Below are 15,670 nucleotides of genomic sequence, written 5' to 3' on the forward strand. Positions count from 1 at the left end.
AAATTCTGACACATTTTGTATGACAAGTGACTAGCCCAGTGGTACATCTGCAGATCAATAATAGCACATCTCAGTTACTCAACTAGTGAGTGTTTGGAAGGAGAAGAAAAAGGGTTGCAACCATGCCCAGCAGCAAAATGAATCCCAGAGACTTTTGTTCTCTACACTGTCGAACACCTGAAATGTTGTTACCGAACAAACTCGGATAGTATTGGAAATTCCCTGATGTGAAAGAGCTGGGTGCAAAAAAGTACAAGTCAGAAAAATATGCCACACTGATTAGGTCCTGTAGATGACCTAATAGCTTCCATATTCCTGTAGGACATGAATTTCAAGCTTGTTTAATATACAAACCTAACCATATCAACCAAAGCGTGACTTCAGTCCTGCTGAAATTCTCTGGAGATGTGAAGGCACCCATCCCAAACTGAGTTTTTACAGAACTGGCTAATTCAAAAGAACATCAGATACCTCATGAGTTCTTGTGATTTTGGGGTACTACTGGCAAATGAGTGGTGAAGTTGTGAGAGACACAGTTATGTGGTGCTACAGTCAGGGCTATGGAAGAATAGGTAGGAGTCCAGCTACCTTTGACTTCAGCACTACAGTGCTCATTCACTTCTTAGAGATAATGAACAGAAGCAAGGACGAATTATTCCTTTGTAATTTACCACTACAGCTCTGAAACACCACAGGTGGGGACAGAGTTGAGCTGAAGGACAACAGGAAGAACTTAAATGTAAAAAGTCACAATTTATTTATCCCTAATTATTAGTTCTATCCTAGCTAGGAACAGCACAGTAAATTCTCTTACTTTCTAGTTAATAAAGTGCTTTGAAGCAGGGTTTTATAACATCATCTTCCTAGCCTATTCATCTTTGTTGTACCTCTTCCCAACCTTTCTAACACGCAGCAATTTATTAGGAAACAATTTATGGTATTACCATTCATAATTCTTTATGTGCCACTGTAAGTAGACACAAAGCTTTACAAATCTGATAAGGCAAGTTCCTGCCCTGAAGGCTTGTGTTAGTTACTGAAGTCTTTATACTTAGTATACCAACATACTTAAATGCAGATTTTTAAAATGAAAAATAGAGAGTGTAAGCAAGCAAAGAAAAACAAATGATCATGAAATATCTACTTACAAACCCTAAATAGGAACTGGTTTGTTCTGACAATAGTATCAAAATTATGCTCAGCTTTCTTGGGAACGGAAGGTTCCTCATACATCAGCACTCCCTGCTTCACACTTGGCAACAGCATCCCTCACTCACATGGAGCAGAGAGATTTTACTACTACCACCAGTTACTGTGCTAACATTGGCAGCAAAGGTCTGTATGATGAACACAACAAGCAGACTGCAGAATGACTATGGGTGATATGGAATTAAAAAAAAAAAATAAATAAATCCCTTTCCTTAGAATGCATTTAGAAAACCAAAGCAGAAACATCAGAGATGACATGGGATGTCAGGAAGACATGATGCCAAAAAGTGATACTGCTGAATTGTTTCTGGCTTACAAAACCAAGCTTTCTGAGGCCATGAAGCATTAGGATAAAGATTGCCCATGGAAAATCCATTAATTTTTTCTTGTGCGTATGCACTTGATTATTATTAATTTTAAACTGTAAGTTTATATTTCTCTTCCTTAAAAACATCTGGGCTTGACAGTAATATTGCTCACTGGACTAGCCAAAGAAGTTACAACTTAATTTCTTGCTGAAGTTGAAAAAAAATACTGAAAAAGGGTACTAGAAAAAAATTAAACAAACAGCTACTGATTAATGAATCTGAATTTGCTTTGGAAAACTGGATTATATTTCCACCCACTGAGCTCCTTAACAACATAGGAACATACTTTACAGTGATCCCTTTCCATAGCACATCTGCATTCACAGATTCATTATTAGAGACCTTGAAGTCTTATTTGTTGAAATCTTCATTTGTGCCCAGAACCAATGGGAGCTGTGTCTGAATAAAAACACAGCATTTAAAGTTAAATAGAATTAAAAATAATGATAATAATAATCACAAAATGAATCACAGAGTGAAAGCTGGTTCTCCTCCTGCTTAGAAGCTCCCTTCAAGTACTGGAAGGCTGCAATCAGGTCTCCTTAATACTTTCTCTTCTCCAATCTAAAGTCCAGCCCAGCTCCTTCAACCTTTCTTCACAGGAGAAGAGCTCCAGCCCTCAGATCATCTTTGTGGCCCTCCTCTGGACCCTCTCCAACAGCTCTGCATCCTTCCTGTACTAGGGGCTCCAGGCCTGGATGCAATACTGTAGGTGGGGCCTCAGAAGCACAGAGTAGAGGCAGGCAATCCCCCTCCCTCTCAGTGCTGGCCACCCCTCTGTTGATGCAGCCAAGGATACTGTTGGCCTTCTACGCTGCAAGAACACACTGCTGACTCATGTCCAGCTTTTCATCCACCAGGATCCCCCAAAAATAAGGTATCCAAAATTTGAATTGCACATGCAAACTTAGAGATTAGTTTTTAACACTCTGTACCTCAGCTAGTAATCTCTATAATGGGGATAATCCTACTCACTCACTTCATAAAGGTAAAAGCAATTTCATTAATGTTTGAGAAACTGAATAGCCCCCTGGGTGAATTAGTCATTCTCTCTACAAAGCAAAATCTGAAAAGCACGCACTAAATAAATGTGTCATATTTGAATAAGAAAAATAAGCTACTAAAATGTAAACACCATATATTCTGGGTCCTGAGAATGGCCAAGATCTTGCTGAAAAATAAATACTATGTACTGGCTTCTGTAAGGGCAAGGAAAGTCAGCATTTAGGGTTTGACCGAGCAAATTTAATGAAGGACATTAATGTAACTTTCTGCAAGTAGATCCAAACAAATGGAAAACCTACATCTTGCTGGTCACAGTGTTCTACCAGTTCTCTTTCTCTATTCCCAGAAATAGAAAAGCCATCTGTATGCTGTTTGAAAATGGAATAATGGCTTATAAGACAGGAAAAGCCCACCTGGTACAACAAATCTCTTTCTCCTATGTCTATTTGTTTTGATTAGCATACTTTCATCCTCTGTGTGATCTTTAAAATGCTGTTGTACCTTAGTTTTATTTAGAACAGCTCCTAATCTGACTTAGCCTGTTGACTCCTTGCTAGCATTTATTACTCTTTCCATTAGGCAGCACTGTCTGAATCCTCCCTATATATTTCTGTCAGCTTTTCTGGTATGCTTTACCTTGAATATCTTGACAGGAGAAGTACTACCTTACCTACTTCATTGTTTGACAGCTCTAACCAAAATCCTACCACATACCCAAAGGTTACTGAAAATCCTAATCTACAACCAAGGAAATAAAACCAAGCAGGTGACTTGGAGGAGTCAGCAAAAACCCTTAGTGGGTACAGTCTATTTTTTTTTATTCTGATACAAGACAGAAAAAAAATGAACCCGGAAAAAGATCAAATGAGTGAGCGACTAGCTGCTTATCACCTCAACAAGCTCATTCTATAGGTGAAAGAAATCTTATCTGCTAAGCTTGCTAGGTCAGCAAACGGCAAAGGCATGTCAAGTCTCCAACATGGGAACAAGCAAAAGAAACAGCAAAAGAACATTGTAAGCTTGAGCAAGGACAGCAGTGTTTTCATGACAGAAATTTGCCTGCGTGATCACTGAATTGAGGATGCGTAACCACCAACTCAAATTCAGGTGGAAGGAGGAAACCATATAAGGAAAGAAAATAGGAGGAGACTGAGCTCTTGGAAGAGGGTGGATGTCTGGGGGAAAGTATGAATATGCGTTAGGCAAATAATGAATATGCATACTGAGACTACGCAGTCATGTATGCAGAAGCGAAGGTAGAGAACTGCTTTAGGTGATAACTCCCATTCTCTCGCACACTACAATAAAGGATACCTGCTGACACCAATTGCAATTGGATTGTTAGCGGTTACTGGACATTTAGCTCTGTGAAACAACAGAAACCAACACAACATGACAGAGGTAATAATGATTTCCAGGGTATGCTTATGACTATCACACATGAACTCCCAAGAACATTAATGAACAGACTTCTGCAATTCCACTTCACCTCCCTACCATCTACAAGGAGGTAAAAGAGCTGCCATGGTACTCATGGTAAATGAGGAGACTGGGATGACTTGTAAATGCCATTGCCCAGAAGGGAACAGTATGACTGCAGCAGGGGTCACTGGTATCAAACACCTCCCTGTTCACACCTACAAAGATGGGAAGAATGAACGGTATCTAATGACCATGGTAATATGGACCTAATAGGCATTGAGAAAATACTCACTTCAGCTACTAATGCTGAGATAAACATTGAAGGTCTCATTGAAAGCAACCATGAATCTCACTGAAGATTTCAGAAAGCTTCAGCTAAGGCCTTATTAGAGTAATTCCCAAGCTCTGACCCTGGTGACCAGCTTCAAAGCTCCTGCCTTCTTTTTATCCCTTGCGTAGGTTCCCATTTGAAAATCTCTGCGTTCACAGAAACACAGGACGTGACTAATTTAGTACAGCATGCACGGTACAAGCCAAAAGTTCCAACAGTCACACTTACTACAGTGTAAGCCACTTCATTTAAAAATGAGCATAAAACTAAGTGCAGACAAGAATAACTTTTGTATCAGAAGACAAATATCGCCAGTATAATAATAATGTAAAATTAAAATATTAGAATCAGCTAAACTTAGAAGATAGATAGCAAAATGAATAATATATGCAAGTACAATCCAGAGTTCTGTTTTATGCATACAAGGGGAATAATTAACTGATCTGGAAACATGTAAATGAGGGCTTAAAAGCATTTTCAAAACAGCACATCCAATTTCAGTTACACACGCAGAAGTTGCTACATTATAATAATTAGATTTTTTTCACAAAAGATTTATTTATTTTGAATAGGAGTATTAAATATTATACTAATTACTAGTTATTTTACTTTGTACCCAGGGAAAAGGAATGAATATTCATTAATTCCTCAAGCTAAGAAACCCCAACAGACCAGACAGACTCCAGCATAGCTACTGCTACGTACGGAAAATATTTGGTACAAAACCAGGCTTCTTCTATAAATCATAGGTGTCTTTTTTCCCATGTTAAATGAACGACAAGAAGCAACAGAACAACAATTAAAACTGAATCTATCAGAGTTGTTCCTTTTACTTTTTTAAATGCCTTTTTGTATAGTGCCCTCAAGAAAGGTTTGTAGCAGTATTATTTTGGGAATACAAAAACCATTTTGCTGTGGCAGCAAAGGTAAAACTCAACATATTCTAGAGATAAATAATCACCAAAATAATTTGCAATTATTCTCCAGTTCATTTTTTTTTTCTTTTTTTAAACACAAAAACCTCTGCTGGCTTCCTAATTTCATCATAGCAACTGCAGAAAAGATACTTGTTCATCAGCTACAGACTAATATATAATAATCACCATATAATTACAAACTTCTCAGCAGCATTTCCAGCTGTCTGTCAAGTCTAAAGATGAGAAGCCTGTTCAGATCCCATGCCTTATTTTCATTTGTTAAATTAAATCCCAAACTTTTCAGTGATGAATAACTTGCAGATTCGCTACCTTCACAACACCTAGCAGGAGATACATTACAGATGCTTTATTTTTCATAGTTTGGACACTTTGTGATTGCTGAAACAAGAACATCTCAGGGATTTCCGAATTCCTGCCCAAGTCAAGTTCAGGAAGTTATGTGAAAAGTAATGGGTTGGCAGCTTATCAAATGGCTGAGTAAGATGAATAGAATCTATCAGTCACCAAAATTGTACCAAACATCAGCTCAATCACTACAGAGCTTGCTGTTTACTGTCATCAGTGCTTGGACTTTCTCTGTATATCCATGGCTTTCAATCCGTGTTCCTCTAACAAACAGCCACATCCACCTAAAGATCTCTAGAAGTGCCAAAGACGGAGTAGCACCATCTGCCTACAAACTTACTTGATAGTTACGTTGTGGTTCCCATGAGTGTCATGTTAATGGAAAGTACAAATTCTTCCATATTAGTTTGGATGCTTCCTGTTACTCTAACAACAACTACTTCATTCATTTAAAATCTGAGGTGTATATGGAGTGGTAGATGAACCCTAACTAGCAATAGTTCAGAATCTAATCACATTTGGCATAAAAGAATGGCCAATCCATTACTTGATATATTTTGTCTATTAAAACAACACAGTTGATTAAAATGTTATTCTGGCAGTGTCTCTGTTTGCAAGAGGCCAACATTTAAAAAGGAGATAAAGAAAGACCGTAACACAATTCTTCATTTAACTGAAATTAAAGTTGCATTCCTTTGCACTTGGAGATCAGTTTACAATTTACATTTTGATGCTCTAAAGGAGCATCAACATCTCTTACTTGGACATTCAGCTTGATAAAAACAGACATAGAAAAATGAACATACATGGGATCCACATGAGCTAATCTAGTGATGCAGAAACAATACTGGCGCACTTCTGAAGTGTTTAATAATTTACCTTTACAGCACAAATCTCCTGCTGAATCCCCCATTTTATAATCACCCAAACTGTGCTCTTTCTCAGAGATACCCCGGATCATTTACTCCCTTATAATCACAGTGCAGAACAGCTGTTTCCTACTGACCACTAACAAACTGCATTTTTTGCACCTCCATAAAGCACTCTCTCTCACACATTTAACAAATAAGCACCAAATGACCAATTGAGGAATTAATTCATATTATTTCATGTGTTTCACCACAAAAGTACACGAAAAAACCCAATGTTCGTATTATAACAAAAACGTATTTCTGTACTGAAGCTAAAATTACATCCAGTCCCCCTTGGAGCTAATGTGAAGGGAATATGACTCTTTTGAGCCCAGAACTGGACTAACTTTACTGCAATGAGAAGAACATGTTTTGGTTTTTTTTCCCCAGTTTTCTTGCCTGAATTAGTATCCACAAATATAAATGCATTAAATCTCAGGCATTAATTTCACATTCTACATGCAGTTGTGAACATATTAGAACCAACTCTTGTTCAGAGCAAAGCATGAAAATGTACAATATAGTGTCTAAAAATGTACTGGTGCCTGACATCAGTTTAATTTTAATGCATGTGTAATCCAGCTCCTTACAATTTGGTTGTACTCTCTCAAAGGCTAATGCTCTATTTCAGGCAATACATCCTGTTCTCAAACATTTAAAATACATGCTGAACTTGTTTCCTCAAAGGATAGATGAAGAATTATATCATGGAGTTAACAAACTACTTCAATTAGGCTACATATATACTTTTTAACTTGGTTCTTTTATAATTATGAGGTCGATTTATGGCATGTCATTATAGGTAGGAAATAACTCTATGACATAAAACGCATCATTAATACTAAAAAAACTTGTGTGATATATTTGTATGGATAAATAATATAAAAGAAACCAATTAAGCCAAAGTCGCTGAAGTATAAATAACACAAAAACTTACATTCAGAAAGCTACTGAAATAAACTAATAATTAAGGTATTCACTATCAGTCTAAAACAATGGGGTCAGGATTGGGTTAAGTGAGCTGTATGCAAGTGGGGCACAGCACAGAATTATGCTATCCTAGTTTGAAACAATACTATAAAACATGCAGTGAAGTATTTTTGTTACAAAAAAGTTATTCTATTAAATGATACCTTTCTCTGCCATGCAATTAATTATTTCAACTTTTACGAGAGACTAGATTCACACAGTTGCAATGACTAGGAAGATATTTAAAATTCATTACAGTACATTAAACTTGCACTGAATAGTTAGCATCGCTGCAAAATAAATAAATAGTCAATTTGCTTTGATCAGCAGAAATTCTGATAAAATCAGCAAAACACCAATTAAAATGTGAAAAATATCACCTACTGTCATTATTGTAATTGAACCAAGACATATAGAGGAAACTGATTCAATGTTTATTTTCCTATCAGCTGCGTCTTCAGACTGTAAATCATTACAGCTTTTACTTGTATACCTCTCTCACAGCCCCAGAATTAATTCTGCAGATGGATTTACTATGGACTGCACAGTACTAGGATAGGATCTCCTATCATAAACAGAATAATAAGGTCTTGTTGCACTTCCATGAACTCCTGCTGGGAGGGGCAGTGAGGGGTAGTAATTCACTCAGAAATACGTGAACAGAAATGAAATTTGACGTGTGATCTTTGCCTTTGTTCTTTGCAAACAGGTGGGTTAAAGTAATTAAGCTGTATTTACTGTTATATCAGTTTCTGATTCATCGAGTTTCTCCATTTTGTGGCACTTATCTTGTGAATAACCACATTCTTACCTATAAATTAGAATACTTGAAAGACATAACAGGCAAAAATCTCCGAAACCAGTGAGGAATTTTAAGGCATTCTTTTTCAATCAGATAGGGAGATTTTATACAAATGTGCAATTCTCATACCCTCAAACTCCTGACAATGCTGGCACTTCTAGTTTGCATATCTAATCTTCAGTTTATCATTGTTAGCTATCTAATTAACATAACCTGGGTCAATCATTTGAGATCCTGACTGTTTCAGGTGAACTTTCTGAATATGGCTATAATTCACTTTGAACAGCGACATATCTCCTACATCCTACAGACTTGGACATATTGATGTCTCTCAGAAAAGAGAACCTCAAACACCTACTTACTGGTTCCCAGTAATGGAACATGGGGAACACAAACAGAAAAACTGTGGGCTTCTAGAGATAAAAGAAGACTAATGTTTATACTCCGGGAGATTACCATAATAAGATACAGTCTGAGTGAGCCAGTCGCTGCTGGCTTCCTTATGTACATGTCAGTTCCTTAGTGGTTTACTTGCCCTTCAGAATTTTTAATTGGGAAATTTTCATAACACCTGCAATTGAAAAGGAGTTTCAGTACTTGGCACATGGCCATTCCTCAGCCCCTTACTGACTACTGTCAGTGATGTGTGGCACTTGCATAGTGATGAATCACGAGTAGAAACCTGAGGATGACACAGCTCTGGAATAAAACATCAGCTAACAGAATTACAAAGCTCAATCACAAACACACGCTCCTCTTGGAGTACAATTCCTTTGAGAGACTGACTCCAACTATCCATGCAAAAGAGGATGCCCAAACCGGAGGTCCCTCAGTGAAGGGATATCACAGGTATCATAAAGGTAGCATAAAGATAAGAAGAGTTGGTTTTGCAGCTTAAGAGACATGAAGAAAGAGGTAACAGTTTGTGTACAAATGAAAAAGAAGGCAGAGTGCACAGCACCTTGAAGAATAAGATGAGAAAACTAACCTTGGAGTCAATGAAGGAATTCAACAGTAATCACCTGTCAGTTATATGGCATAGCTCTTGAAACCTCTCACAGGGTAATTTCTCTTTTCCCAGCCCTCATTGCCTTTCCCAAGCTGACAAAATTTTCTCATATGATACAGAAGGAAGAAAAACCACCACACTGCTTCCTCATGTGAAAGCACGAGGCCTTTGGCCCAAAGCCTGCTTTCTCTCACTAACTGTGAGCGTGGCAGGTAAAAATGTGAGCCAACTAAATTGGTGGCTAAACACAGTATGGGCATGTAATGCCCTGCTCCAGTCAGCATAAAAATCCGCAAACCCTGAACATTCATTAACTTTTTTCTATGGAAAACAACAACAACAACCACCAGCTAAACTCTGATTTTGATTTTAAAAAGATAGGAATAAACTAGGTGTTTTTGCTTCCTTTTCAAGTAGCAAGGGAAGTAATGTTTCCTTGCATAAATGCTTATTAACCATCACATCACAACATCTGAATTAATATTCTTCATGATGATCCAGGTCTACTTGAGCATAACATGCACATGAAAGCCAAAAAGAAAACTTGAATATACTCATCTTTTTTTCCAGCTGTCAACTTTCAGCGCTCAGTTTCTAGCCATCAAAAGGCAAGGAAAGTGCAATCATGGGATACAAATCACGTGCTCTAAAAAGCACCAGCAGAACAAAATGCAGAACAAAAACCTGCTCATCATTAAGAAGTTTGGGAAACAGGCAGGAAAAAGAGGGAAAGATCACACATTTCCCACTATGCGCTTTCTCTGTGTCCAGTACCAGTAAGGCTTATGACACAAACAAGCATATTTCTGCCACCAGCCCACGCTACTATAAAATTTTGTTAATCATTATGTCAACAGCAAGAAAAGAACTCAGCATTTAGTCTCAACAATCAGGAAAAAAAATAATATTCCCTGAATAGACAAAATTTCACTCCATGTCCACAAGGCAGGTAAGCAAAATTTACCTATGTAAGTACTTGTCCTTACAGCTCTTACTGTGCCTTTATGATGTGAAAGAGGACATTAAAGCCAATTGTTCTAGGAGACCCAAAAATCCTCCACTGCCTGTATACTGCTGCCTATCAGAGAAAGTACCATTTTAATACAACATAAGGATGAAAGACGCCACACATATTCTCTGTTACAATATTGAACGTCCTTACATCAGTTCTGTAACACTGCACACACACGAGACTTGTTCTATAATAACATTGTTTATGAAACCTGCATCTTCCAAAACATTTTTCTTGGCTATTTTAGTGTTTTCTAACACAGAGAAAAAATAGATACACAAAATATTACTCTTAAGTTCAAGAATTTGGATGCAAAGTTACAGATATGCTGATAATTGTAAATGGTCTGAGATCTGAATGATTTTCCACTCCAGTTAAATATATTGAGAAGTATATTCAAATAATTAAAAAGTGCTGGAAATAAGCAGTATCTGAAATTAATGGAAGACGTATTCATCCTGTTGCATTCATTATTTTTAAATTGTAGTTCCCATAGATTAAGAAATGCAGTGAAGTTAAAATGAAGCAATTTTTTTGCTAAATATTGTCATTTAGATTAAAACATATGCATCTGCTGAATCAAAAAGCCAAACACTACTAGCACTGGTTGCTTTTATTATTTGTAAAATCTAAAACAAACTGTCAACAACCAATGAGAAACAAGTAGAAAAACATTAAATATAAGAGACTAAAAATCCAATTTCCTTGTCTCCCAAGGGAACTATTTTCTTTCATGGCATGGGTTGCCAAGCAAAAGATGAAGATTTCAAGAAAATAACATCATATTAATTGAACAATTCTAGATAGCTTAATAAATAAAATAAATAAAAAATAAATACATTATAGATGCTGTGACGAATGGTTGTAAGTCCAAAAGGCTAAGAAATTGCTTATAGCCATCTTTTATCCACTGGTTATGGGTGAACATACCTTATTTCAAATGCACAATCCTTTCACATGTAGGTAACACAGTTAATAATTTAAAACCTCTTATGAAATTATTTTAGGAGATGAAAGATGAGTTTCAAATGAGCTGGATCAAGCAAATGTCAGCTGTCTAAAAACCCAAGTATTGTTCCTTCAGAGCCCAAATCAGTATGAACCGTGATCATTTCAAACTGGACCCTTTAGTTAGGGAAAAATTATTTGAAGTGAACTACTGGGCAATTTTACGTATCGTCTTGTATGCAATATTTAATAACCTGTTGAATGCCAGCAACCTAGCAACTTTTGTTCACTGACCAAAGAATAATGGATCTTCAAAACCAGACTGGAAAAATCTCTTCACTGTTAAATACAGCATCGCAACCAATCAACATACAAATGAATGTGCATGGCTGAATTTTTACTTACACCTGTTAAAATACTAGTTTCCTTGGAGGACTGCACAGTTTCTTCCCAACAACTCATGTTTAATGTTGTCAATTCCCTATTTCAACTTCAGTACATTTTGAAGGCAAACATTTAAAATACATTTTAAATTTATTTCCTATCAGACTTGTATATCATTTACACAGATGTCAGCAACCAAGTATTACCACATTTCTATGAATCCATATAGTTTTATCAGTACTGTTTGTTTTTTTTTATTCTACTCAACATTAACATATTTTGTAACAAATTTGAACAGATCAGCCAAGGAAAACACTTGGATCTGTTGAGAATGATGTCTCCAAAATGATTCACCATTTTCCTATATCATCATCCTAAGGCCTACTCTGATTCATGATTAGCAGCAGCAACGTAGTAACACTTCAGAACAAAACCTCTTCTGCAATGTTTTCTTGTTCACTTTTAGCATTAAATTCCAGAAACTCCTCGGGAATGCCCATTTTCAGGACCTCACCAGCGGCAAAATACGAAATGACAGATGAAGAGTTCAACTACAGGAGAACTGAGGTGCTTACCTGGATCAAGACTTCTGGATTCTAACTGCAGTATTTTCCGTGAGTTCACAGTCGTCATTCCCCTCACAACAGCTCCAAAACCAGTATTACTGTTAGCTAAAGGTGGGAAAAAAAAAAAAAAAAGTAAAATAAAGTCAACCCAAAGTTAATTTTAAGAAAGAAAAGAAAGAAGAGAAAATTGAGAGGAATCATCTGAATGTTTTACAAGTGATAAGAATTTGCTAAAGCATTTATAATAAAGGGATCAATTTAACTAAGCACACACTCAGAACACCACCACATCTTTAAGGGGTATATACCTAAAAGTCAAGGAAACAAGTTTTCTTTTGATGATACTTGGTTATCCTATTTATTTCCTAATAGTCCTGCAGCCATAAAAGGCCAAAGAACTCTGACCTTGGCAAGCTAACTAAGCAAGAAAAGGCAATCATGTGTACAAGGTTGTCACCTACACCACAAATTATGATAAAATATATCTCAGTATTGGAAAAAATAGCTGTACGTCTTCAGTGACATCCACTGTAGTACATTTAAGGATTTGAATAGGACAGCAATTTATTTTGCACTAAAATGCTTTATGGTTATCATAAAGCATTATGTCTTCAGAGACTGAAAGGTGATGTTTTTATGGACTGTCGCTTCTTGTCGCATTATCTTCACAGCTTGGAAACTAACCTGCTTTTTTCTATTTTTTATTCCTCCAAAGTGCTCCCCTGCCCCACTAATAAAAGATGGCACACAGCAGTTCAGTTTGATCAAAAGGAAACTGCATTAAGGAAACTGTACAAGAAGCATATTTCTAACGCAGAAGAATTTCACAATGAATGATTATCCAGCTAATTAGTGAAATAAATAATAATAATTGCCTGTCCCTCCTCATTATGGTCTTAGAAAACTGAGTCCCAAAGCATAGTTGTCATTCATTTGAAAAATTTGGACACAGGTAGTTTTACTACCACTTTGCTAAATTACCAGTTCTATTGTGCAACAACTGAATGAAGGACGGACAGGAAGACAGACAGGTTGATGGGTAAGACGTCCCTTTTTTAGCTTAAGAATAGTTTTGAGATAGTAAATTGAGGAATCTGATGGGGTTAGTTTGCTCTTGATTTATCCCTTCCAGAAAGACTCAACTGCCAGACAGGCTTAGGTGGAACAAATGTACAGCATGTCCGTTTGACATGTTAATCTGATGGATTTCAAGCTCATCTATGTCTATGTAAATTGCAGATGTGTGAAAATTATTATGAGTCAATATTATGAATATATCAAAGCCTCTTCCCCTTCATCATGTTCTTTAGCATCTGACAAACATCACACTTCCACATGGCTGACACTGGTCCATGCTTCTGTCACCTTTGGATTTTAAGGTACTGTTTGCCAGATGTACCTTAAAAAGTTACATTTTGAACAGAGTGTCTGCCAAAGCCAGCACATTTTAAACATCACTTGATGTTGAAGGAATTTTACTGGCTTCTAATGAGGCAGTGAATTGGCCTTAAGGGGTCTAGTCTCAATTTGACACGTGCATTAAATGGAGTTATGCACATCACATAACTAATCAGCTTATCTAGGCCTTTATATAGCTTTCACTGTGATTTCCAAACCAATCAAAGCCTGTGGAAGATCACCAGAGAAAACAGGTCCACAAGAACCTTTTATTCACCGATGTTATGAGGGCTGCACCAAAAGTAAAGCATCCTATTTATTCTGTTGGCCCACAACATCGGAGGTGGATGTTGTTGGTCACAGATCACAGATGATCTGTGAATTTGCTCTATCGGGTTGTGCTATTATGTTCATTGTACACGCTGAAGTTTCAGTCAAAATAGATAAGAAGCGTTACATGCAGATTGCTTCAAAAGTTTTTCCCCTCCTGTCCCCCAAAGTGAGCAACATCACCTTTGAGGCTCTCAAGCATTGTTGTAAGAACAGTAAGATGTAGAAATAAAGGTATGGTACATGGCTTGAAATAGATGATGCTAAAATATGGACAAACTTAGAAGAACAAACACAGAATTTGTGTCTTCTTCAGACACTCCTTGCTCCGATAAGACTGTGACAGAGCAATTTTCATCTTATTTTTTACCTACTGGCATAAAACTGTGGACAAGTACAAAACAATACAAGTAGCCTGAACGTTAACACATTTACTTATCAGAAATAAACATAAAAGTTTATCAAAGAGGCACTCTGCCGTTAGCAACACAGTTGATACTCAGACTTCACAGAGTACGTCCCTTCAGTCAGCAGCGTTGTAGCGCTGTGGCACTTCTTGAACTACCCAACATTATTTATTCTTATTGCTTTATTTCAGTTCTAGTCAGACTAGAAACTTCAATTTCAGATGTAAAAAGGAACAATACCTATAACCAAGAACAAAAGATTTTCTCCTCAGAGAAAAGAAGGCTGCGAGGTGACCTGATAGCATCCTGTCAGTATCTAAAGGGCAGCTAAAGAAAGAAGGGGACAGACTCTTCAGCAGGGTCAACAGCGACAGAACAAGGGGAAAAGGTTTCTAGCCCAAAGAGGGTAGATTTAGGTTAGATATAAGAATCTTTCACAGTGCGGATGGCAAGGCACTGGAACAGGTTACCCAGTGACATGATTGATGCCCTGTCCCTGGAGACTTTCAAGGTGAGGCTGGATAAGGCCCAGGGCATCCTGATCTAGCTTTGGTGTCCCAGTTCATTGCAGGGGAGTTGGATTAGACAGCCTTCAGAGGTCACTTCCAGCTCTAAGGATTCTATGATTGTATAATTCTAAGTTTTCCATCTCTTGATTATTTTCACATGAAAATACAACACAACACTGCAAGCCTTCAGATGTGCTAGATAAGGAAACTTACTCCCTGACCTCTTAGGTATTGCCAAGTCCTTCCTACCTAAGGTAATAAATAGCTAATTTCAGTGAACACAGGAAAGCTTCACTGCTGATAAAACTGCCGGACAAACATTTGAACTTCTCTTCAGTATCACTTTGTCTTTGGCTATGCCTCTCAGCCAAATAAGGATTCATCATTTTTCTCATTTTGGTATTGCACATTGGCTTAGTTTCAGCTGGGATAGAACTGTTTTCTTCAAAGTGTCTGGTATGACGCTGTGTTTTGGTTAAAACAAAATAAAAACAATGTAGATAACACATAGCTGTCCATAGTTGCCGCTAAGCAGTGTTGTACAGAGACAACACCAATCTCAGCAAAGGGCCCAAAGAGCTGAGAGGGCACGGAATCAAAACAAAAGAACAGAACTCAGCGCTCCTTAGCATTTATAAATTGCTCCAAAATAAGAGATACCTCCATAATTTAAACTATTCAGCATTGCTTGGAGAAGCCAGTGTGAGGTCCTTCCCATTAGTAAGAAAAGCCTGGTTATCAAGGCATGCCAGCTCAGTGCCTCAAGTCCTCAGCACACGCTCAAGGTTACAAATGTGAATAACTGTC

Source organism: Excalfactoria chinensis, chromosome 10 (genome assembly GCF_039878825.1).
Source record: "Excalfactoria chinensis isolate bCotChi1 chromosome 10, bCotChi1.hap2, whole genome shotgun sequence".
Taxonomy (NCBI): Eukaryota; Metazoa; Chordata; class Aves; order Galliformes; family Phasianidae; genus Excalfactoria; species Excalfactoria chinensis.